This window comes from Dermacentor albipictus, unplaced genomic scaffold (assembly GCF_038994185.2).
Source record: "Dermacentor albipictus isolate Rhodes 1998 colony unplaced genomic scaffold, USDA_Dalb.pri_finalv2 scaffold_38, whole genome shotgun sequence".
Classification (NCBI taxonomy): domain Eukaryota; kingdom Metazoa; phylum Arthropoda; class Arachnida; order Ixodida; family Ixodidae; genus Dermacentor; species Dermacentor albipictus.
Window position 1 is genome coordinate 830,879 of NW_027225592.1, and position 23,730 is coordinate 854,608.

General features: G+C 43.7%; 1 protein-coding gene and 1 long non-coding RNA gene across 2 annotated transcripts in view; both read left to right on the forward strand.

Annotated features, from left to right (window-relative positions):
* Positions 1 to 23,730, forward strand: part of LOC135916919 (tachykinin-like peptides receptor 86C) — a 386,707-nt gene that overhangs the window by 217,024 nt on the left and 145,953 nt on the right. The window lies entirely within an intron of this gene.
* Positions 1,915 to 6,140, forward strand: LOC135916936 (uncharacterized). The gene is made up of 4 exons (XR_011510079.1): positions 1,915 to 2,099; positions 3,309 to 3,362; positions 4,426 to 4,616; positions 5,949 to 6,140. It is a non-coding gene; the product is annotated as an uncharacterized lncRNA (long non-coding RNA).

Below are 23,730 nucleotides of genomic sequence, written 5' to 3' on the forward strand. Positions count from 1 at the left end.
GTATCATTCTTTCCTCCTCGTCATGTTCTGCAATTACTTCGAACTCTTTATATTGATTTTCCTTGACCATGTTTGTTGATACCTCACACGCTTAAGCGATAGCTGGATTCCCATGATAAGGAAGACTTGGATTTGTCACACTGGATTCTGACCATAAGTAAATCTAAAAAAAAGTATTGGCTACAAAAGAGAGCACAGCAAAGAGATAAGTTCAGTAGGTGCAGTCAACAATGTCGATTGCAAATGCAATTCCGCGACTTAAACTAAATTTTGAAGATTTAAGTTCCAAAATCAATATCTTGTTATGAGGCGCACGGAAATGGAAAGCTGCAGATTTATTTTCAGCAGCTCGGGTTATTTAACGTGTACGGAATGCACGGTTACGCGCGTTTTCGCATTCTGCCCCCGTTGGAATGTGACTGCCGCGGTTGTGATTGGACCCGTCACCTCGAGCTCAGCAGCGCAACACCAAAGCCACTGGGCTACCGCAGTGCGTTGCGTTCCGCGGCCAGAAACAAATATTAGCGTACGCAACACTGCTTTGGAACCCCCTAGAAATATAAAAACAAAAATACAGCAGTTTCGCCCCAATGCTGCATGAACCACTGCACGAACTATTGCTCGAACCAAGGTTCGTTGTTTCATCGGCTGAATAGACTGCAATAAACATTCGCTTACTCCTTAAATTAGGAAGCACTGGCTCACGCGCGTACGTGCAAACAACAGATCTCACTCAATGACGGCGAACACTCGCTGTCACAGCGTTGGCGTGACGAAGGGCGCGAACAGAGCGGACCGAACGCTTCTGCTGCCTCTTCCGTCAAAGCGTCTCCGCAAAATTGCGTTATCTGAGCGCCCCCCCCCCCTCCCGCCAGCTTTGCGTCCATCGGAAATTATCACCAAAACAGAGCGAGGGTGGCGCAAGACAGGGCTAGAGCAACGGCTAGAGGAGGAGAAGCGCGCTAAACTAGCGCATCCCTCTCCCGGCATGCGCGCGTTTTATCACGTGACCTCCTATAGATACTTGGGGAGCCCATCGAGCCCGGCTCAGCCTCAAACACTTCCTTTAACGCGCACAGCCAACGGCGCGGGATAGGATCTTATCGCACTTGACTTTATACGAAAGCTCACGGTAACACCGACAGATATATTTCGACGGTTGTGTCCATATAATTGCTATCGCAAAATTCCCAATAAATAGAAATTTTCACTAAGGACCAACCACGCTCCTTCTCCATGTCGTGAGAGAGCGGTGAACGATAGTTCTAGAAAATGTGTTGCTAAATCTCCGCCAAATGACTACGCTCGCACTTGGTGACAACGGCACACAGTCGCAATAACTTGTGGAGGAAATACCGGAGTTCTGGCAGCTTCAGGTGCACTAGATCATTCAGTAACATGGGCGGCTTTGTAGTTCTACCTCACATCAGAGCAAACTGCACTCGACAGAAATAAAGGGCAGCCGCACCGTTGTAGCTAAGCAAATTAAGGACAATTACGCCACGTCTTCACACTGCGAGCATGCTCCGACAGCCCCCCGATAGATATTTCAAACGTAACCACGCTCGGACGAGCAAATTTTGCTTCTGCCAAGTGAACGTAGCGGGTATTTCAACACGCGTGTTAAATTCATGGCTGTTTCATTCGTGAACATTACTTAAGTGACGTAAAAGAATCAGTGAGCAAAACAGTTTTTATTTCAACGCGAGGAAACAAAACCGAAACTAGCGCAACTGTTTTGCTCAGTTGTGCAGATACAAAATGATCCAAAGCCGAAGCCGTCAATAGCATGACGCCATTTTAAAGTTGCGCTGTATCACGCGCGAGTGCGTTGTCGTTGAGTGGTTCTCAAATCGCTGCGTTAGGGGCGACTGCAACCAAGCGTTGCGGCAAGTTACGGAGGGAGCTTCTGTCCGTGCTGTGTGATTGCGACGAGGGGACCGCCGCCAGCAGCAGCGTATCGCCGATTTCGTCTTTCGGTTTGCACTGCATCTTTCATTGTGATATGGGAGATCGCAACGGACAGAGATGACCGGATGCATACGAGCCACTACCAGCGGGGACCTGTTACCTGTGCCATATTTCTCTTAACGTCTCAGGTAAGCATATCAGCTTTTGTTCCGAGTTTACAAACGCCGCGGACTCGGCCCTTCCGGTATGGCCACATTTTGCGCCACGTTTCTCTTGGCAGTTCACAGACGTTTCTTGGGCATGCGTGCGCGTATGTATGCGAAAATACTACTGGCAGACGGAAGCCTCAGGAGAGCATCTGAAATTATTGCAAAGCTGTACTGCCAGGAGAAACACCGTTCTTAACGACTCCGGTGACGAGTGGCCTGTCGCATCGAAAAATCCGTATAATATCAAGTACTGCGTAACTTGAAGTGTAGATACAATACTAGTACCAGTGTGACTTTCGCTGGCGAAGACAGGCAGTCGAAAAGACAGCTTGTGTATTCTGAAGATTTACTAGCGCTTTAGGTATATTACCGCGAATAATAAAAGCGCTACAACGCTGTATGGCAGTGTCAGGCGATGTGGCAGCACAGATATCTTAAGAGCGGTAAAGCGGCTGCATGCACAAGCGAACAGACACAGCGCTTTAAAAGCGCTTAAACAGAAAAAATTTTATGTGCATTTGGCTGTAAGTAGGAAACACAAAACACGTTAGCTGACAATCTAAGCCGATGTATAATGTTATTATTTTTTATGTAATCTTTATTTTCATGGTGGTAAATATTTAAAAGCATGAATTTGCTGCAACCTTTATATAGTAAATCATACTAGGCGTACAAAACCTGGCTGTGTTATGCACACAAGTTGTGGTATTCCTACTGGATTTTCTATTTTGAGTCCGGTGTTTTATGAAAAAGAGGGTCTTTTTATTTGTAGTCTTATGTTAGTGCAGATATTTGGCAAGCAGAAATGAATTGATTGCAAAGTGGTACCTCCTGGTGATCTGCATATAAACCCAAGTTTATCCTGTCTTGGCTATTGTAATGTGCATATAACAATTTTAAGTATATACTGCTGTAGTTGGCTTAGTCACTGTCGCGTATTTTGTAAAAGTAGAAGGCTATGATTATTTTACTGTTTTCATGCAGAAATACCTTTCTTTCTTGTAGCAAGAAACGCTCACAGCATTGAATGAAATGAAGTGTGGTGTATTATTCTACTAATTTAATAAAGGAAATTTCGTCTGCACTGCATCAGAGATTAGTTTACTTTCTTTTACTAAACAATGCGTTATCTCCTCTCCTACTGCTGTTCTGTGTATTTTTGTAATTTTGAAATGTACTTTATTTTAGGTATTCAAGAAATGCCAACATCCAGAAGACGCCATCTTATCCAGCACGTTATGGGTGAGACAGATCGTAGCAGGCACTTTCGCATATCTCATTAGCATATGATGCTATTTGTTGTAATTTTTGTGCCCACTTTCCTGGCCTTTATTCATTTCAGCATTATTGTGCAAAGGGTAATACTTTTACATCGAGATAGAGTAATTGTCCAAAGGAGAGACATGGCTGGAGGAGACGGCACACATAAGCCTCCTTTGTCCGTATCTCTATGTTGCGCAGTTACTCTGTCATTGTCTACCAACAAGCCCAAGTTCTTCATCAGCTACATTTACTAATTCTCCGTTATTACAATTTCATTGATACAACATTGAAAGTACAGAGGTACACAGGAAGACAGAGACTTGAAATGATGAAGAGCCGTAGAACAAGGAGCATCGCTGGAGCCAATGTTTCGACAAAGAGAAGGAGATAAGTTTGCTTGTCAAAACATTAGCTGCTGTAAAATTTCTTGTTCCATCACTATTTATGATTAAAAGACAGCATTATTGCTCTTGCTGAAGTATTATGCATTATGGAATAAAAATTAGCAGGGTTAAATGTCAGGAATGTGAAATTTCTTGTGTATTTTAATGCTACAGCGAAAGCCAGAAAAACAAGATGTAGAGAACAACATCGTTATTTGTCACTACCCAGTTTGGCCAGCTTCATCAGAGCATGCACTTTGTTGCATTATCGACCACTGGAATTCATTAATTGAATTGCTTCGTTATTACTTATATTTAGAGATGCTGAACTTGTTTTAATGCAGCTTAACATAGGGCGTGTAAAAAATATACAATGACGTTTTAAGAGGCTTGCAGTTGACTAGCAGATCATTTGATGGTATGAGCTCGGGTTTCCACTGAGCTTCCATGCACAAATCGGGTGCACATTCTTTTTTTTTTCATTGATTGGATTTTCATAAGCATAAGTACCATTTCTTCTTTGTCGATGTTCTAGTTGTGTTGTAGGACCCAACTGTTTACATTTATTTGTATTGGTATCTATGTTACACAGACAGCTTAATTTTTCTTGTAAATTGTGACATGGTAGGACTAAGAGCATTTGTGCAAATTTGCTGCAGGTACACTCTGGTGGCTCCCGCCCCTGCATCCTACCACCACTGTGTCCTGACTACGTCCACTAGAGAGTTCGAAGCCTTTGGCGGCTCCTGCCACTGCGTCCTGCCATCACCGTGTCCTGACTACGTCCACTAGGGAGTTGGCAGCCTTCGTGATGATGCCAAGCAGGCTGGAAGCCGACAGAAAGATTAAGGTAAATACATGTGATTAAGTGGCAACTTTTTGAGTGAAGTGGCTTGTAGCCACTCAGCAATGAACGAGTTAACTTCAAAGCAGTTTAGACCCCCTGCTATATGTGCAGGGATGCTCAAGTCCATGCAGTTTGCCTTAGCCGCCAAAAGGCTATGTGGATTACACGAAACGCGCTGCAAATTTTGAAACCAGTAGGAGACCACTTGTACAATTTTTTTCTTGCTTAACAAAAAACTGCTTTGATAAAGCTTTAGCAATCTAAAACAATACAGTGTACACTCATACATGGTAGTGGGCATAAATTTACTAGGACTGCCTCAATAGTAAGTATGCCGATAAACACCAAAACTGACTTTTTTTGCTAGTTCATCCTCATCTCTGTGCACTGCTGCATAATTTATGTTCCTGAAACCAGTTTTTGCATGCAGCACAACTCCTAAATATGTGGATTACATAAATTTGCAGCTTTTGCTGTAAGCCAGATTCATGAAAATAAAGTTCATAGGCCATTTTGTCCATTTTTAATGACCCATAATAAACTGAGCACTGGCTAATAAGCAGTTCAATTTTTGGTGTAAGGCCTCTCTTTATTGTCCTGAAAAATTTGGCCCCCTTAATGAAGGAACCAATTTTTCTGCTATGCCTTTTATGATGCATAGATTGGTGCATTACACAAAATCTCACTTAGTGCTTGCGCCAGTAAAAAAACTTTTTAAGTATTTCTTGAAATTAACGTTTGCGCTATATTGAAGGGCCTCCAGTTTTTCAAAAAAAAAATTCAAGTGGTCGTGTGCCAGGTTGGTACAGCTCGCATGGAATAGCCTACTTACACAAATAGGGAGGGCCATGCCCTCCGTGGTTGCTCAGTGGCTATGGTGTTGGGCTGCTGAGCACGAGGTCGCGTGATCGAACCCCGGCCACGGCGGCCGCATTTCGATAGGGTCTAAATGCGAAAACACCCGTGTACTTAGATTTAGGTGCACATTAAAGAACCCCAGGTGGTCGAACTTTCCGGAGTCCTCCACTACGGCGTGCCTCATGATCAGGAAGTGGTTATAGCAAGTAACACCCCATAATTTAAGTTTCTTTAGGGAGGGCGAAGTAAACTTGACTTTATGTTAAGATACTATTATTAATCTACAAAAGACAAAATGAAACATTCCATCCTATAAGCAGCTCTTCACACTCATTTACACTTTTGCACATTTTTATACCTGAAGTCTGGTGGCTTGTGTCTGTTTTCATTATCTGCTATGTGCCGATGGTAAACTTCAGGTTTGCCCTATGGTGAAGAATATTGTGGGGCTTATGGATATCGATCTATGTTTTTCAGGTTGCCTCTAAATTTTACCAAAGCCGTACCACACACTCGGGCCAGGCCTTTTTGCAAACGGTGTATAACCAGGCTTAACGCATGAGTGTCGAGTGAGTCCGGAGATCAAGGCAACCTGCTGTGCAACCAGCGTGCAACCTTTGGTGACCCCCCTACATGTTCCACCTATTTCACAGCTGCACCTCAGCTGCAACTTATCCAAACAGCATCACCAACTGTGGTCACTCATCGAACCATGGATGAATGTTGCGGTGGAGTGATTTGAAGAGACATTCTATTTGTCTCTTCAAATTCTTAGCAAATACTTGTGTTATTATAATTACTATGTGTCTTTAGTGCCTAGTTTTTAATGGTTCCTTTCTACTAGAATTCTCACCATCGATTCCTGGTATTTTAATGTATGTCTTTATGCCCAGTTTTTCGTAGTTGTTTCGTACTTGTGTATGTAATTGATAGGTTCATACTTGTTATACAGAAGGCTAAAATGAAAACTTACAGCATTTTTTTTCTTTCTTTTGATAATCTACAGCACTGCAAAGTGTTCAAGAAATGCAACCTAACGTGGGCTCTTGTGCAGGAAAAATTTAAGAGCAATATAGAGTACTTATTTCAAACACCCAATATTCTTGGAAAAGTCAAGAATATAGGAGCACAAAAAAGAAAATATTAAACTAGAGAAACATGAGTTCCTCTCATAAGTCTGATAATAATTCGACTTCCTTTCACTGCAAAGATACCAGTAATGTACTCGCATACAAGGTTTCAAACAAGAAAGCTATGATGCCTTTGGCATTTCTCAGTGCCTATTTGCACACTGACGAATGTCAAAGGCATCGTAGGTTTCATGCACACATTGGTTGTGTTACACTTTTGAGTATTGCATTTCTCAAACACAAAGGTTTACAGCAGTGCTTTAAATAGCAAGTGCATTTCCTAATTTATTAGTGCAAGAGTAACAGTACAGATCATGTAAAAATTATTTTACAGACTATATGTCCATGGATGCACGCTTCTGATGTTACAGCAATGACGTGTTCGTGGGATGAATGTCTTTATTTCAGATTTAAATATTGGCTTCCTGGTCTGGGTTAGTCTCCTACACTGAGTAGTCTAGGTCAGAGCCCATTTACTAGAGAAAGTGAATGAAACTAGGAATTATAAACATCAAAAGGTCTTGCTTAGGACACCAATAAGACAATCAGCAAGGTTCTTTGGTTATTCATTTCCAAATTTTTGAGGATATATTTTATGACCGGTTTCAATATTGTGAGAATTTGTTTATTGTCACACTAGAGTTGGCTGCCCCCATTTGTATACAACCCCTTTACAGGCTAAAAATTCAGTGTGTTACCCTATTTACTCGCATAATGATTGCACTTTGTTGTAAAAAAAATTGACTCAAATTCAGGGGTGCGATCATTACGCTGGTTCAATTTCCCGCAAAAAGAAAAAATATATTATCTGGAATTTACTACGGGATGACAACAGGTCAACAAATAGGCGGCTGCTGCTGTATGTAGTGCAGGACACGAAAAAAAAATGGTGGCCGGCAGAGCAAGCCGAACGCGCCGAATGTGTTTTTCTTCTCGTGAGTACATTACAGTGCATTCAAACAGTTTCTTCCATATTAGTAATGAATAATATCGGCAAGTCTGCGGCAATAACATAGCCATGCCCACTTTGAGGGGACAGAAACAGATGGGCGCGCTTAGCTGCCAGTGACATAGGAACACATGGTGGGCATGCTGCGAAAACTGCGGCATTTGTCTTCACCACTGTCCTAATGTGGCACGTTTCCGCTAAGGGTGGGCGAATATCTTAGCTGCGTTACAAACGTCGGCGAATGAATAGGGTACACTTCTAACGTATCAGTGTAAACGTGGCTGCTATCATTGCCGCTCGCGATTTGTAGCGTGCCCACAAGTGCAGATGAGAAGAATCGAAAGACGCCTTTTTTGTTGTTTTTGTTGACCACAACCATTATAAAGCCTACACATAATAAAGGAAAGTTTGGTTGTAGCTTTTTTTTTGTCGTAGAAGTGCGGAAAGTGATGAAAGGAATGAAATGGGGCATCTGCTTAAGAAAGTTTTTTGCATGCAGACTGCTTGGTTCTTCTTGAAGAGTCGTTCGCATAGCAGTCGACAGATGGTAAGCGCGATCATTATTAGCTAGATTTGGCACATGACACATCGCTGCGGCAAGTTCGGGGTGAAATCATTACATGGCAAATAAAAAAAATCGAACTTTGACGACAAAATTTAGGAGTGCGATCATTACGCGAGTGCAATCATTATGCGAGTAAATACGGTAGTAGGCTGTTTTTGGTTTTGTGCACTCTATGTTAAGGGATGCAAATGGTGACATACAACAGAATGCAAAAATGACTAATGAATTCAAGCAGGGCATGGGGCTTTTTAGGCAGATGCGTGCTTGTGCTATTTATAAAGCTCCCCATGGTATGCCTAAAGGCATTTTCTAACACTTTGGTAGAATACACTGACACCCCCTTATTAATTCTTCGAAACAACTTTTTTATATATTTGTACTAGAGATTTGAATATACTGTCATTCATAAAGTGTTTTATTAGATTTAAATTCTCATTTATTTTTGTGTAGCTGCTGTTTTTCAGTTATGTCCTACACAGTGGCAAAATATTTTTGTGGGCACTTTCCTGTGTATAAAATTTTCAGAAATAGCTTCATGCTGTATCCTATTTAGCTACTCGTATACTGCAAAGTGGTGATACCTATCCAAACGGCTTGTACAATTACTGGAACTATGCAAAAATTTATTAGGCCACAAATAATTTTACAGATTGCAATTTCAATTAGATAACAGCATTCTGCATATCTTGAAGAGTACATATGCCAAATTTTGAAGTATAGGACAACTATAAGTGCATAAGGTTATTCTCATGCTATTGTGAGAAAATGTTTTTGAAGTATATTCAATAGTTTTTTTTCACAATAGCATGAGAAGTATGCAAGATTAGTAGGCAGGCCTCTCTGCCTGCCTACTAATTTTGCATACTTCTAGTAACTTTACATGCTCTTTGAATAGATATCGGCACTTTGCAGTCTACAAAGAGCTGAGCTAGCTACAGCACACTGCTTCTTGTGAAAATTTACACAAGAAAGTGCCCGCAAAGATCAGTGTATTTTCCCATTGTGTAGGACATAACTCAAGAAGCAGCGAAAGAAATACTAATGACATATATGACATCTGCATGAAGAACTCTACAATTTGCTCTCTTTTCAAGCCTCTAGTACGAATAATAAGACTGTTTCGAGTAATAATCAATCAGCAAAACATGCCCCTTGCTATAGTGACCTACAACATAGAAACGCAAATTGAATGTAAGTCTTTTTGTTGAAGCGACTCTGGGCTGTCTTCCCAAGGGCTCCTGTTAAACACTGAAATTTCCTGCATTTACCAGAAGTGCAATACTAAGATGTTTGTGTATGTGCAATTGGTATTGGCAAACTAACAGAAAAAAAGACAGTTCTGTGAAATTAAGAATTGACTATAACTTTGTTCGACATTTACATTTTGACTCCATATCTTTGTTTTGTGCTTTGTACTGAGTGTTTCAGCAGTGACTGCCGCTAAAAATTGAACATAACTGCTTCATGACAATGCGACAATTTTCGCTAACAGAAATTTATTACAGTGGCAGGCATTATAATTACCGTACTCAATAACGTCTAGTTTGTAAGAACTCAGACTAGCACCAGTTCCGTGATACACAACCCAAAAAGACATGATCAGATAGGTTTATCTTCCGCACAGAATTGTCCCATAAAGCTTACAAAATGTTTTGTGGCTAAGTAATATCTGCAACAGCAAAGCATGTTCCACCAAGTATGGCGATAAATATTTCAGAGCTGTCAGTCTGAGGACTCCTACAAACTAACAATACCTTCAGCACTGACTAGCCTCAATAATAGGATGTCAGCCATTTTGCTGAAATTAATAAAACTTCAATTATTGTGATCTTGTTTACGAAAACATTTGCAATTGTAATTCAGTTCAAGTATCTGTCACTTTTGTAAATATTTTCCAATTAGTATTTCAGACTACAATTTTTGGTAATAGAGGTATTCATTGCAGAAAGATCTAGTACATGGCACTTAATAATAAAGGTACTGGTCATCGTAGACTTTCTGTTGCACAGCTGTTTCTTGAAATCTGAAAGGATGTACCCGCCTCCTTATGTTAGCTAGAAACGGAAATCTGTCAGTATGTTTTGTTTAAAATACAGCTGATCAACCCGATAGTTAGGCTGCTTGCCAAATATAAATTTTAACGATAATAGTGAAGGACCATAATAACAGAGTGATGCTGACTCATAACTATGCCCAGCTACATCCACGCAGCTGTGCCATACAATGTGCCTGTGTTCAGAAGAGCCAAATGCCCCAGAGAGAAAGCAACAGTAACTCATTGTTTGTCATCTTGTTCAAGCAGATTATGCGCTAGCTGTAATTTATGCTCAGTAAATGCATAAATCAGTCATGTCAGGTGTCTTACTTTAGGTTGCAAGTTCGAAGTTCTTGTAATCTTGCTTCTTTTTATTTTGTTCTCTTTGTGAGAATGAGTGACTTGGTTGCCTTCGCACATATTCTCAAAACTGTTTCATCACTGGGAATTAGGAAATTTAATTTGCATATGAAATTCCCAGTTACTAATTTGGTAGGCTTTGAGCTTAATTCTCTTATCTGTTATATGTTTATCTACCAAGTAGTCTTATCGTTCCTTGAAACATATCCATGTAATGCAGAGAGGGCACCCAAATTATAAATATCTCTTCTTGCTTTCTACACTGCTCTGGTGTTTTCAAAACCTAGCATTGGTGCAATGGCCTGTCTGCAGAAAAGTAGTAAAGTGGCTAAATTTAAAGGTCAACAACATAATTAAGATACAAAGCAAAAATATAGGCTCGCAATTGTCCCCCATAACGAGAGTTCTGCTTAGAATTAAAAAAAATTGACATCCTGCTGTGGTGTGCGAATTGCTTTGGGTGCCAAGGGGACTACGTAGCACCTGTACTAGTGTATACAAAGCAAAAAAAAGATCACTCCAGATTGGAGCGGCAGTGAGAAGTCAAGCACAGATGCTTTATTTCACGCACCATTAATGTGGTTTATCATCTGCTCCTATTGTATGGGAATGCATACAATGGGAAGACAATCCTTTGCGCCATTGTTACCTTAGCGGGACACCAGAGAAAGGTAGAAATCGAGAACAGGTATTCACACTTGGTTGCCCACAGTGTGTTATTTGGATGTGTTTCACTCTACAAAAGACTACTGTGGTAGGTAATCATAATGACAAAGACAAAAGAATTAAAAGAGGTATGTGTCCGTCATCCGTCCGTGACCTCCAGTGTTTATAGAAACACTTCTTTGTGTATATGTGCCAAGCCGTAGGGAGGCTTTACGGAACTCAGTCATGCTTGCTAAGCTAAAGATTGGAATAAGGAAAACCACAAGAACATTGTATGAGTGATTTATAAATGTGGCACCTAAAGTAACTTATTCATGTATCTCCTGAGGATAGATTACAGCCAGTGCATAATGTGCTCTTACAGGATGACTTGTGATGAGTAAAAGAAGCCTTCCTCACATCTTCCTCTTTGCTTCTTTTGGATCTTTGTGCACTATGTGTATTGTTACAGCTGCGTGCATGCAGCTGGGTATAGTTTGTTTATGTGTTCTGCTTCCTCTCTTGTACTCATCATTATAATAATATATGGGGTTTTACGTGCCAAAACCACTTTCTGATTATGAGGCACGCCGTAGTGGGGGACTCCGGAAATTTTGACCACCTGGGGTTCTTTAAAGTGCACCTAAATCTAAGTACACGGGTATTTTCGCATTTCGCCCCCATCGAAATGCGGCCGCCGTGGCCGGGATTCGATCCCGCGACCTCGTGCTCAGCAGCCTAACACCATAGCCACTGAGCAACCACGGCGGGTATACTCATCATTCATGCGCTATCTTTGCCGTAACAAAATACAGCTGCCTGTGCTACTTATTTTGTCAACGTGTTTGCATTATGAAAAGTTTTGTATTAGCGGTTATTTCTACCTGTGAAATTGTCTGTGTCAGCTATTTTACTTAGTCTTGCAGAAGTATGCTTGTCAACATAAATAAATGATCAGTGTAAGTGTTGCTGTATTTATTTTTGTAATTTTGTCAGTTATGAGGTTTTTATACACTGTTGCATGTTGTATGACAGAATAAAATTGATGCGCAACTTTTTAGTGTGGTGTTTTTCAGATCAATTTTCATCACGCTAACATGCACAAATTGTGTGGGAAAAAGTGCCAACAAGAGTACCATAAGGTAAGACAGGTGTTTTTACTATTAGACTGGATTATCAATTGCAAACCAGTTGTTTTCAGCAAGCATAGCATAATGCATAGATAATGTAATCTAAGTTGGAATATTGTTTTTATTGCACTTCATTATATGGGTCTCCTTTGTACATAAGTGCAGCCTCTCTTATTTGCTATGTGTAGCTTACTTGCTTAGAATGTTGAGTCGTAAGTTAAGTCTTTTAGAACAGGGAAATAGGTTGAACTTATGAATATTTTGACATATTATAAGAGACTTGTGCTGTGGTGAATTAACCTTCTACATGAGTTACATAATATTTTGGGGTCTCATTATGGTTCTGAGTGGCATTGCAGTGTCATGCATATGCAGCTGCAGGCTACATATTGGATATTTATTTAAGACTGTTTTGCTTAGTTGGCTATTGATTCCAGTTTAATGGTAAAGAGAACTGTCTTGCTTTCATAGTGATTCTGTGCTGACTTATACATTTGAATTTTCCAGAAGACAGTAACAAAGATTGATGAAATAATAACTTTTTCTTGCTAACCTGCCATGTGCTTTTTGTCAAGTTTACTGTGGATTCTTTGTTATCCTATGTTGTCTTTTCATCGTAGTCTTCTTGAGAACTAGCCGTAGTCGTGTGTACTTACAGCAACAGTTGTTGACACATTTTGAAAAGCGGCTCGACACTGCCATCCAAGAGTGAAACGACTTACATAGATTAGTTACCTTACTTTATTTGCAAGAGGCCGGCACCACGCACTAAGGGTAACTTGACACACATGCTGGAGTCATCAGACTCATCTAGAATAGTTACCTGAATCATTCTTGCAGTGTTCATGTGGCACTTTATCTTGAGTCGTTCGACTCATTTAGAATTGTTAACGGACTCCCTCAGCACTAGTCTTGTAACCCTTTTGAGAGGGTATAGGCGACTATTACAACAGAGTATGCATGACTATTGTGTGCGGAGTCACGCGAACACCTTGTATTGAGCACAGATAGTCTAGGGACTCTCTGCCAAAAGAGAGTTCGGGTGTCTCCCACAAAGTGAGTCGTATACGTGACGAGTCCAGACTCTTCGAAAAGAGTAAGGGATACTCTTTTTTTTCTTAGTGTGAATGACAGCCTACAGACATTTAGTGGCAGGCTGCTGGCCTATTTAGTGAAGGCTACTGACCTCTCACGCCTTCAGCCTCAGCCATTCCAAGCATCGCTGGCTTGCCTCTTCTCTATTACCCTCAGCTTCCGCGACCTTGAGACGCAACTTCAATGTTCACTCCACTTTCCAATCCTCATCACCTTGTGCAGCGCAGTTGAGATGTCCACTGTTGAGAGACAGTCACCACGCTGCACTTCACCCAACCTACCTACCTTCAACGCATTACCTTTAAGCAGGAATATGTCTCAATCTTCGTTCCTCCAGTTCGTGCTTGCTGCTTTTTTGCGTCTCGCTTCGCAGCCCGGACACACTTCTTGTTCGTCGAACCATGACTTCCGTGCGGCTCCTTCGAGAATCATGCGTTCTTGCTAGCGTCATTAGCTCTCGCGTGCTCATTTGCAAGGCTTTTGGAAGACAAAGAACAGAGCATCGACTGCATGACAAACGATTACGTCCTGTCGCCGCAGACGCGAATTATGAGGGTTTGTTTCTTTTGCAAACTGTACTGAAATTACGTTAAGTACTGAAATTACGTTAAGGTAGAGCAGGCAAATCCGCACAGTCATACAACTAATTAGGGAAAGTGGTGCAGTTCACATACCTATAACAATCAGCTGCATGTACGTATTTGTCTAAAAAAACATTTGTCCCCCCAAAAGAAAATTTACACTCCCGAAATCTCATAACCTATATAATCATAGGTTATGGCGTGGACCATCATATAATTATGAGAGACGCTGTAGTGCGGGACTCCGGACGAATTTCGATTACGTAGAGTTATTTCACATGCACCCAATTGGCGGTACACTATCATTTTTCTGCATTTTGCCCACATCGAAATGCCGCCACCCCGGTAGGGAATTTATCCCGCGCCCTCGGGCTTAGCAGTCAACGCCTAAGCCAATCAATCAATCGATCGATCAATCAATCAATCAATCAATCAGTCGATCAATCAATCAATCAATCAAAAAGTGAGCTTTATTTAAACAAGTCAAGTAATGTGTACAAAAATACTTGGACCAATAGCTTATGTGGCTAGTAGCTGGTCCAATACACAAAAGTAAATATATAGGTCAACCAAATACATATCTGCTCAATGAGTAACAATATTTTTCACATGAACAAGTACTTTTTTTTTACGAAGAGCTATTACGTTTGGCTAAACAAGAAGGAGCGTTTACATACAAGATCAAAATTCCTGGTTACTTTATTTCCACAGGCACAGTGTTCCAAGTTATAGCGCCAAAGAACTCTATTAATCGTTCACCGTATACATTGCAGCAATAAGGATGGTTTAAGTTAAAGTTAGTTGCTTGCCTGGTGTTTGCACGTGGGAAGTTAAATATGGTGTTGGGTAAGGGAAAGTTGGTGTTCAGTATTTTGTGAACTAAACAAGTGATCTTATAATTGCGTAACGCCGTGAAAGAAAGAATCCGAAGGTCAGTAAACAGTACGCTACTTGGGTGATGAACAGAGGAAATTGTTAATATTCTCAGAGCGCGTTAAGCTATTAGGCCATCATGGGGGTCACTTTGTTTTCAGTGATTCATTTTTATTTGTTGGGCAAGTTATGTCTGCGTTTCAAATAATGCAGTTTAAGTATTAGAAAAATGCTACCTGCCAAAGGCAATTTGCCTAAATTCTATATAATAAAAAGAAGAAAAAAAAGAAAACCTGGTATACAGTCGCGATTGCGTGCCTACAAGAAATAAGAAAAACAAGTAAAAAAATTCACCAACGATTACGATATTCCCTAATGCGAAACTTGAGCGCAGCTCTATACGCGAAAGAAGTATGCGTGTCAATAATTTGCATAATGGCACAATGGCAGGCGGTTTATATTACGAAGAGAATGGTGTGAATAACGTTGGTGGTGCGGACAATCTGTTCGTGCTGCACATTGCAAACGGAGGGAAGTGTGACGGGATTGCCTCGCTAATCGGGAGGTCGCGAGAGGCAGCGCCGCTTGGGCGCGATTCGCAGCAGCCGCCGTATACAAACCACTGCTCATGCAGCACTTTCTCTCCATATATGGTATCGGTGGACGCACTCGCCGCATGTCTTATAGATCGCGTCATCGGTGAACAGACGAAGGTGCGTTACTCTGGCACCATCTTGTAGCGGTCGTCGCTGCAGTGCCCGTCTTGCGCAGCGCTCCGCTTTTCTTCTCACACTTTCACCATACGCGCCTCCACCGTTTTCTGCCTCGTGTTTCCGCTTCGTCCTCAACCTCCACTCTCCTCAACGCGCTGCTTTCGCTATCGCCGTCTTTCATCCGCTGCTACGCTCCGCCTTCGCTCTTTCATCTATGGATGTGCTCGTTCGCTCGGTTGCCCCGAGGACGCCGACGCTCAACGCAGGAAAGGGCGCCTGAGAGCGGCGCTCTAAAAAGAACAAAGAACGAGAATAAACTTTCACGCACGATAAGCAGCTGCACATTTCGTGGAACGCAGTTCGGACACATTTCAACGTTTCACGGAGGAGGACCATAGAAAGCGCAGTGAAAGAGTGAATATGGACCAGGGATGCTATTCTGTAAGAGTCCACCTAGTGGACTGTCCATTTCGGCCGCTGCTGATTGGCTAGGGCCGCTCGTCTCCTCCTCTCTCGTACAGCTGCATCCAATCAGCAGCGGCTGAAATGGATAGTCCACTAGGTGGACTCTTACAGAATACCCCCCCAGGTGGCGCGCATGGGAATGACTGTCGGTGCCCCTGATTGGGAATGCGATATCTAGTGTGGCGTATGTATAATTCATTCATAACTCGGGCTTGATTCGTATATTCGTTTTGTCCTATATAACATGTTGCCACAAAGATAATGGAAGATTGTCTCTGTATGCGCAAACGCATGTGCCAGGTTTCAGGCGTGGCACGAGGGTACAGTGTAGAATGTGGCCGCTCCGCCTTCGGACTGTGATCAAATGAATGGTTAGTGGCTGGTGCAGCTGGCTGTTACGTCTTGCAACGTTTCAATAAATCTGCGGTGCTTGTGTTTCCTCAGTGTCTGCAGCACGGAGGCAATTAGTCTGAAGCGCCATCTTGACTGTCTTTGAATACACTTCACGCATCAAACTAATGCCTGCATCACGTGTGCTGGCTTCCTACAGTGCAGTCTGACCGCTCGCCTCTTCTCTACTATGCACATTTGAAACACGCTCTCTCCTTTCTACTTTTAATGCCTGATAGAGCTAAAAAGCGGCAGCGGTGGCGTAGAGGTAGAACACCCGCCTCGCGTGCAAGAGTTCCGTGGTTCGAATCCCGGTGCCGGCAATTTTCCACCGGATTTTTTAAAAAAATCCGCGTGCTGACAAAATTGCATAAACAGGCCTGGAGTGTGACCTGATCCCGGTGACCAGAACCGGTAACGCACTCCCTCACCAGAGCAGGATTGGCCACCCTGGTGCAGTACTTGGCCACAACCTCCTATATGAACAACACAATCAAACCCCGGCCCCTCAGTCCCCAGCAGCTGCGAAGCAACTGACCACGGCGGCGGTCAGACCTGCGACGCTGCAGAGGGTGCTAAGAATCACTGGCTCCGGACAGGCCGCCAATGGAATATGAACCTGGCAACGCTTAACGCTAGAACGTTATCTAGTGAGGCGAGTTTAGCAGTGCTATTGGAGGAATTAGAAGGCAGTAAATGGGATATAATAGGGCTCAGCGAAGTTAGGAGGCCAAAAGAAGCATATACAGTGCTAAAAAGCGGGCACGTCCTGTGCTACCGGGGCTTAGCAGAGAGAAGGGAACTAGGCGTCGGATTCCTGATTAATAAGAATATAGCTGGTAACATACAGGAATTCTACAGCATTAACGAGAGGGTGGCAGGTCTTGTTGTAAAACTTAATAAGAGGTACAAAATGAAGGTTGTACAGGTCTACGCCCCTACATCCAGTCATGATGACCAGGAAGTCGAAAGCTTCTATGAAGACGTGGAATCGGCGATGGGTAGAGTGAAAACTAAATACACTATACTAATGGGTGACTTTAATGCCAAGGTAGGCAAAAAGGAGGCTGGAGACAAGGCAGTGGGGGAATATGGCATAGGCACTAGGAATATCAGGGGGGAGTTATTGGTAGAGTTTGTGGAACAGAATAATATGAGGATAATGAATACCTTCTTCCGCAAACGGGATAGCCGAAAGTGGACGTGGAGGGGCCCGAACGGTGAGACTAGAAATGAAATAGACTTCATACTCTGCGCTAACCCTGTCATCATAAAAGATGTGGACGTGCTAGGCAAGGTGCGCTGCAGTGACCACAGGATGGTAAGAACTCGAATTAGCCTAGACCTGAGAAGGGAACGGAAGAAACTGGTACATAAGAAGCCGATCAATGAGTTAGTAGTAAGAGGGAAAATAGAGCAATTCCAGATCAAGCTACAGAACAGGTATTCGGCTTTAACTCAGGAAGAGGACCTTAGTGTTGAAGCAATGAACGACAATCTTGTGGACATCATTAAGGAGTGTGCAATGGAAGTCGGTGGTAACGCCGGTAGGCAGGATACCAGTAAACTATCGCAGGAGACGAAAGATCTGATCAAGAAACGCCAATGTATGAAAGCCTCTAACCCTACAGCTAGAATAGAACTGGCAGAATTTTCGAAGTTAATCAACAAGCGTAAGACAGCTACATAAGGAAGTATAATATGGATAGAATTGAACATGCTCTCAGGAACGGAGGAAGCCTAAAAACAGTGAAGAAGAAACTAGGAATTGGCAAGAATCAGATGTATGCGTTAAGAGACAAAGCCGGCAATATCATTACTAATATGGATGAGATAGTACAAGTGGCTGAGGAGTTCTATAGAGATTTGTACAGTACCAGTGCCACCCACGACGATAATGGAAGAGAAAGTAGTCTAGAGGAATTCGAAATCCCACAGGTAACGCCGGAAGAAGTAAAGAAAGCCTTGGGAGATATGCAAAGGGGGAAGGCAGCTGGGGAGGATCAGGTAACAGCAGATTTGTTGAAGGATGGTGGGCAGATTGTTCTAGAGAAACTGGCCACCCTGTATACGCAATGCCTCATAACGTCGAGCGTACCGGAATCTTGGAAAAACACTAACATAATTCTAATCCATAAGAAAGGGGACGCCAAAGACTTGAAAAATTATAGACCAATCAGCTTACTGTCCGTTGCCTACAATCTATTTACTAAGGTAATCGCAAATAGAATCAGGATCACCTTAGACTTCTGTCAAGCAAAGGACCAGGCAGGATTCCGTAAAGGCTACTCAACAATAGATCATATTCACACTATCAATCAGGTGATAGAAAAATGTGCGGAATATAACCAACCCTTATATATAGCTTTCATTGATTACGAGAAAACATTTGATTCTGTCGAAACCTCAGCAGTCATGGAGGCATTACGGAATCAGGGTGTAGACGAGCCATATGTAAAAATACTGAAAAATATATAGCGGCTCCACAGCCACCGTAGTCCTCCATAAAGAAAGCAACAAAATCCCAATAAAGAAAGGCGTCAGGCAGGGAGATACGATCTCTCCAATGCTATTCACAGCGTGTTTACAGGAGGTATTCAGAGACCTGGATTGGGAAGAAATGGGGATAAACGTTAATGGAGAATACCTTAGTAACTTGCGATTCGCTGATGATATTGCCTTGCTTAGTAACTCAGGGGACCAACTGCAATGCATGCTCACTGACCTGGAGAGGCAAAGTAGAAGAGTGGGTCTAAAAATTAATCTGCAGAAAACTAAAGTAATGTTTAACAGTCTCGGAAGAGAACAGCAGTTTACAAGAGGCAGCGAGGCACTGGAAGTCGTAAGGGAATACATCTACTTAGGGCAGGTAGTGACTGCGGATCCGGATCATGAGACAGAAATAATCAGAAGAATAAGAATGGGCAGGGGTGCGTTTGGCAGGCATTCTCAGATCATGAACAGCAGGATGCCATTATCCCTCAAGAGAAAAGTGTATAATAGCTGTGTCTTACCAGTACTCACCTACGGGGCAGAAACCTGGAGGCTTACGAAAAGGGTTCTACTCAAATTGAGGACGACGCAACGAGCTATGGAAAGAAGAATGATAGGTGTAACGTTAAGGGATAAGAAAAGAGCAGATTGGGTGAGGGAACAAACGCGAGTTGATGACATCTTAGTTGAAATCAAGAAAAAGAAATGGGCATGGGCAGGACAAGTAATGAGGAGGGAAGATAACCGGTGGTCATTAAGGGTTACGGACTGGATTCCAAGGGAAGGGAAGCGTAGCAGGGAAGCGTAGCAGGGGACGGCAGAAAGTTAGGTGGGCGGATGAGATTAAGAAGTTTGCAGCGACGGCATGGCCACAATTAGTACATGACCGGGGTTGTTGGAGAAATATGGGAGAGGCCTTTGCCCTGCAGTGGGCGTAACCAGGCTGATGATGATGATGATGATGATGATGATGATGAGTGCTAAAAAATGATCGCCGCCATGTGCGGCGAGACAGGAAAAAAATTGGCCGAAGATTATGCTTCTTGGTAATGCGATCTTTGAGCGCAGCTGCTGCCTTATTTCAACAACAGGCAACCGCATACACTGCACGCAGTGCCAAACGTGGGCGGTTCTGCGTTTAGGATTGGGCAGCAGGCACCGCGATCCACCGTTATCGAGCCGGCACTCTGGCGACATGCCATCGCGCCATCTTATATATATAGCGGGCCACCGCCGCGGAGGGGGCGGGGAGAATAGCAATTCTTATTTAATGTTTCTTCTGAGGTAGGATGAGGAAACGGGTGGAGAACAAGGGTATTGAGTACAGGTCACACACTCATTCATTTACAGACAGGCCTCAATGTGACCGCACAAGATTGGGGTGGGAGGTAGAAGTAAGGAGAAAAACGCTACAACAGCCTTTCGAGTCACCGCAATGACACTACGCCAAGGGCAGGTATTGGCGGCGAGGAGTTACGGAGTCGCCATCTATCGGAAGCGCCTCGCTGGCATAGTATGAGGGATCACGTGACGCGCTCCTCATAGGTTTTGCTGTCAGCGCTCACTGAAAACACCACGCACAAGCTCTCCCGGACATTTCCGTAAGTACTTTCGAAACGAGAGAAGTTTTTTACTGTCTAAAAAATAATTTTCGGCAAACTGAAAGCACAGAATCGTTTACAGACGCTATCTCTTTACCGAATACGTACAGTGAACGCCAGTGCGCGCGGTCGCCGCGATGGAGCCTCCCGAACCGGCTTCTTGCGTGGAAGGTAGGAAAACGCTGAGAGCAAACTATGTGAAATACGTTCTTGTAGTGTATGCATAACTAAATGCAGCGTAATTGAATGAAGCCTCAATGCAGCGATCGCACAGATTCGCAGCGACCGACTGCGCGTCTGCATGCTTGTCCGCGCACTGTTTCGCTTTCGCCGCCTGCGCGTTTTCGCACCGTGTCATGAACTTTGGGCCGCATAGTATGAACATTTGATAGTATACAAGCAATCATTGTTGCGTGGGCGCTATCAGAGCTGTTCAAAAATAATTTCATTGTAGAGACGTCGACGCATACAGGGACTGTGATGTGCCGTCGGAACGATTCAATCTTTTTTTTTCGAAATTCTTGGATGTTTCGATATTATTTCTCGAGTTGCGTCGCACTGTATGTTTATCGGTGTTCTCAGCGTGCGATTTCCCGCTGTTTCTTTTTAGTAATCCAGTGCATTAATTCATAACACAAACATGACCATATGTCCTGCTTTTTTAATGTGCTTCTTATCGCTCCCTTTCCGCTCTAGTGTACTTGCCAGTATCTATGACATCGACAACTTCATAGACCAAACCGTCATGACATTAGTTGGGCAGTGGACTCGGACGAGCGTCTCAGTGCGCGTTTTCCAAACATCGCAGACCTGGCGCCGTAGCAGAAATCTTCCTCGCGTCTGTGCTTTCTGCATACCCGAGTTGTAGCCGACGACTGTTTGTCGGTTTTATGTTTCGCGAGCCAAGCTTCACGCAGCTTCTTGTCCTGCGGCTACGTGTGAATAAGGCTGACACCGGGCTCCGTTGCGTACGCCCGGCACTGTGGCACCGTGCAGTAGTCTACCATGTTGCGCGCCTTCAAAGGCAGCCACTATCTATTGTAGGGCTTTTAAGCGTTGTAAAGGATACACTCGAAGCGGGAAAAATAGGACGTCACGCCGATGGTGGCGCCAGCATTTCCAGTGGTGGAGCTCGATGCCTGTAGGGCAAAAGTGGAGGCGCGAGAAGGACAGCCAGGCACAACTTGCAGTGTTGCCAGGTTTGGCTATATATAGTCAAATTGCGTTACAGAAAAAAAATTTTGGCGTCGACTTGGGTGAGTTGGCTACGTGGCTATATTTATGCTACTGAAAATCTGCGACTTGGCTTTGTTTGGGCTATGAGTGGCACCTTAATTCATGCTCCAGAGGTGACATTCATAGAGTGGAAACAAAACTTGAAGGCTATGTTTTAGCTGGCTGAGCCAGCAGCGCGGCTTTGCGTGTGTGCGCGAAATGCCCCCCCCCCCCCGCTCCCCCTCAGTGCATCCTTCTTTGAGCCGATGATTTTATCCTTGACGAACTTAAATTTACACCGCGCTTCACCGTGCTAACATTTACTCCAGCAATGTTGTCTCATCTTCGTCTTATCCCGACACCCAATCACCGGGCATCGGGATGATCCTGGGAGTCGAGGGTGTTTACAAGTGCACTGTACTAGCATGACTATGCTGAGAAACAGAGAGCAATGTGGTTGTGCCATCGTGGCGCGGACTTGAAAGAAGGGAAGCCTGGGTAAATGACACGCTCCAGTGTGTCCAAGGCGAAGGTATCTGGTTGAAGTATCGCGCTGGGCACAGTTTTCGACCTAGTCCACGTTTCCCACGGTAAGCTTTTTACTGCCATTTTCCTTTGCGTGTGAAATGAACTTTAATGCGACAGCCGTTAAGGACCCCGTGTCGCAGAAAATCCGGCGTCGACGCCGTTTCCGTGTGAAAAAATGACCCCGAACCACGTAGGCCCTTCGGCTGGCGCATATGCATTACATGAAGTAATTGATTTTCTCAAAGTAAAACGCGTCAGAAAATTAGTAAATTACGGCTTAAGCTATGTTCACACTACGGTCGTAACGCGCGCAACAGCTCTTTCGGCGTATCGAACGTAACGGCTGTAAAAAACGTTACGGCAGTTAAGCCGGCACCTTTGTTCACATTTACTGCTGCTTAAATTACGGCTTTTACAACAGGCCAATGGAACTTGGAGCTGCAGAATCGACGTCACCAGCGGTCCAATATGGCTCCTGTCAACATGCGAGCGCTGGCCGAGATCGAAGAAGCTCATGCTCAAAACAAACTTATAGTCATGTATTCAATCGCCCGAAGACGACGAAGGCGACGCAGAAGGGTTTGGGTGCGGCAAGTATTTCTCGACAGGGGCGTGGACGGCGATTTTCACAACCTTTTCGCCAAGCTCCGAGTTGGTGACGCTGCGATGTTTCATAACTTCATGCGCATGTCGCCCCAGCAGTTCCGCTTCCTTGAAAACCTAATGAGACCACTCATCGAAGTTCGGAGCACGCATCTGCGGCCATCGATTTCCTCGGCGGATAAACCAGATGAACTGAAAACAGCCTCGCAAGGCCCACTGCAAAAATTTTCACGAACACAGCCAATCGCGCACACGGAATGGGGGAATGGCACTTCCCGCGCCCGGAGCTGACTGCAGACGGAAGGACGGAAGTGTCGTCACCGGTTCTTGAAAACCGAAAGCTTATCGGTCATTGGCTGTGTCGCAATGGTCGTAATATCGCAGTCGTAAATGTTGTTGACCCTTTAACACTCTCACCCACGATTTTCCCGTGATTTGCGCACGTTGGTACCTTTACGTTCGCAGTCTGAACTAGACGCATACGCTTGTTGCGCTTCCGCTTACGCATGTTACGAAAAATGGGCGCCTTACGAACGTAGTCTGAACATAGCATTACACTCACTCTATAGACATGGTAGCGTCGAACTGTAATTTGATTATACGAGAAAACACATGTTTGTTACGCGGACCTTGAACACAAAACCCTTTTCCAGCTGCTGTTCGACATCTTAGTAGGGGGGCGATGGTTTGGGCTAGTTGGTTTTCCATGAGACTGAGTGGTGCAGCGCGAAGCAGGACAGGGGACACAGGGAAAAAACGAGGACAAGCGGTTACTGTCAAGTAGGAGCGACGCGCTCCGCTCGGTTCCATGCTACACCATCCAGATGGCACTCGCCTCCGCAGCAGCGGCGGCGCCTGCCATGCGAGTGGAATGAAAAAAAAAGAGCC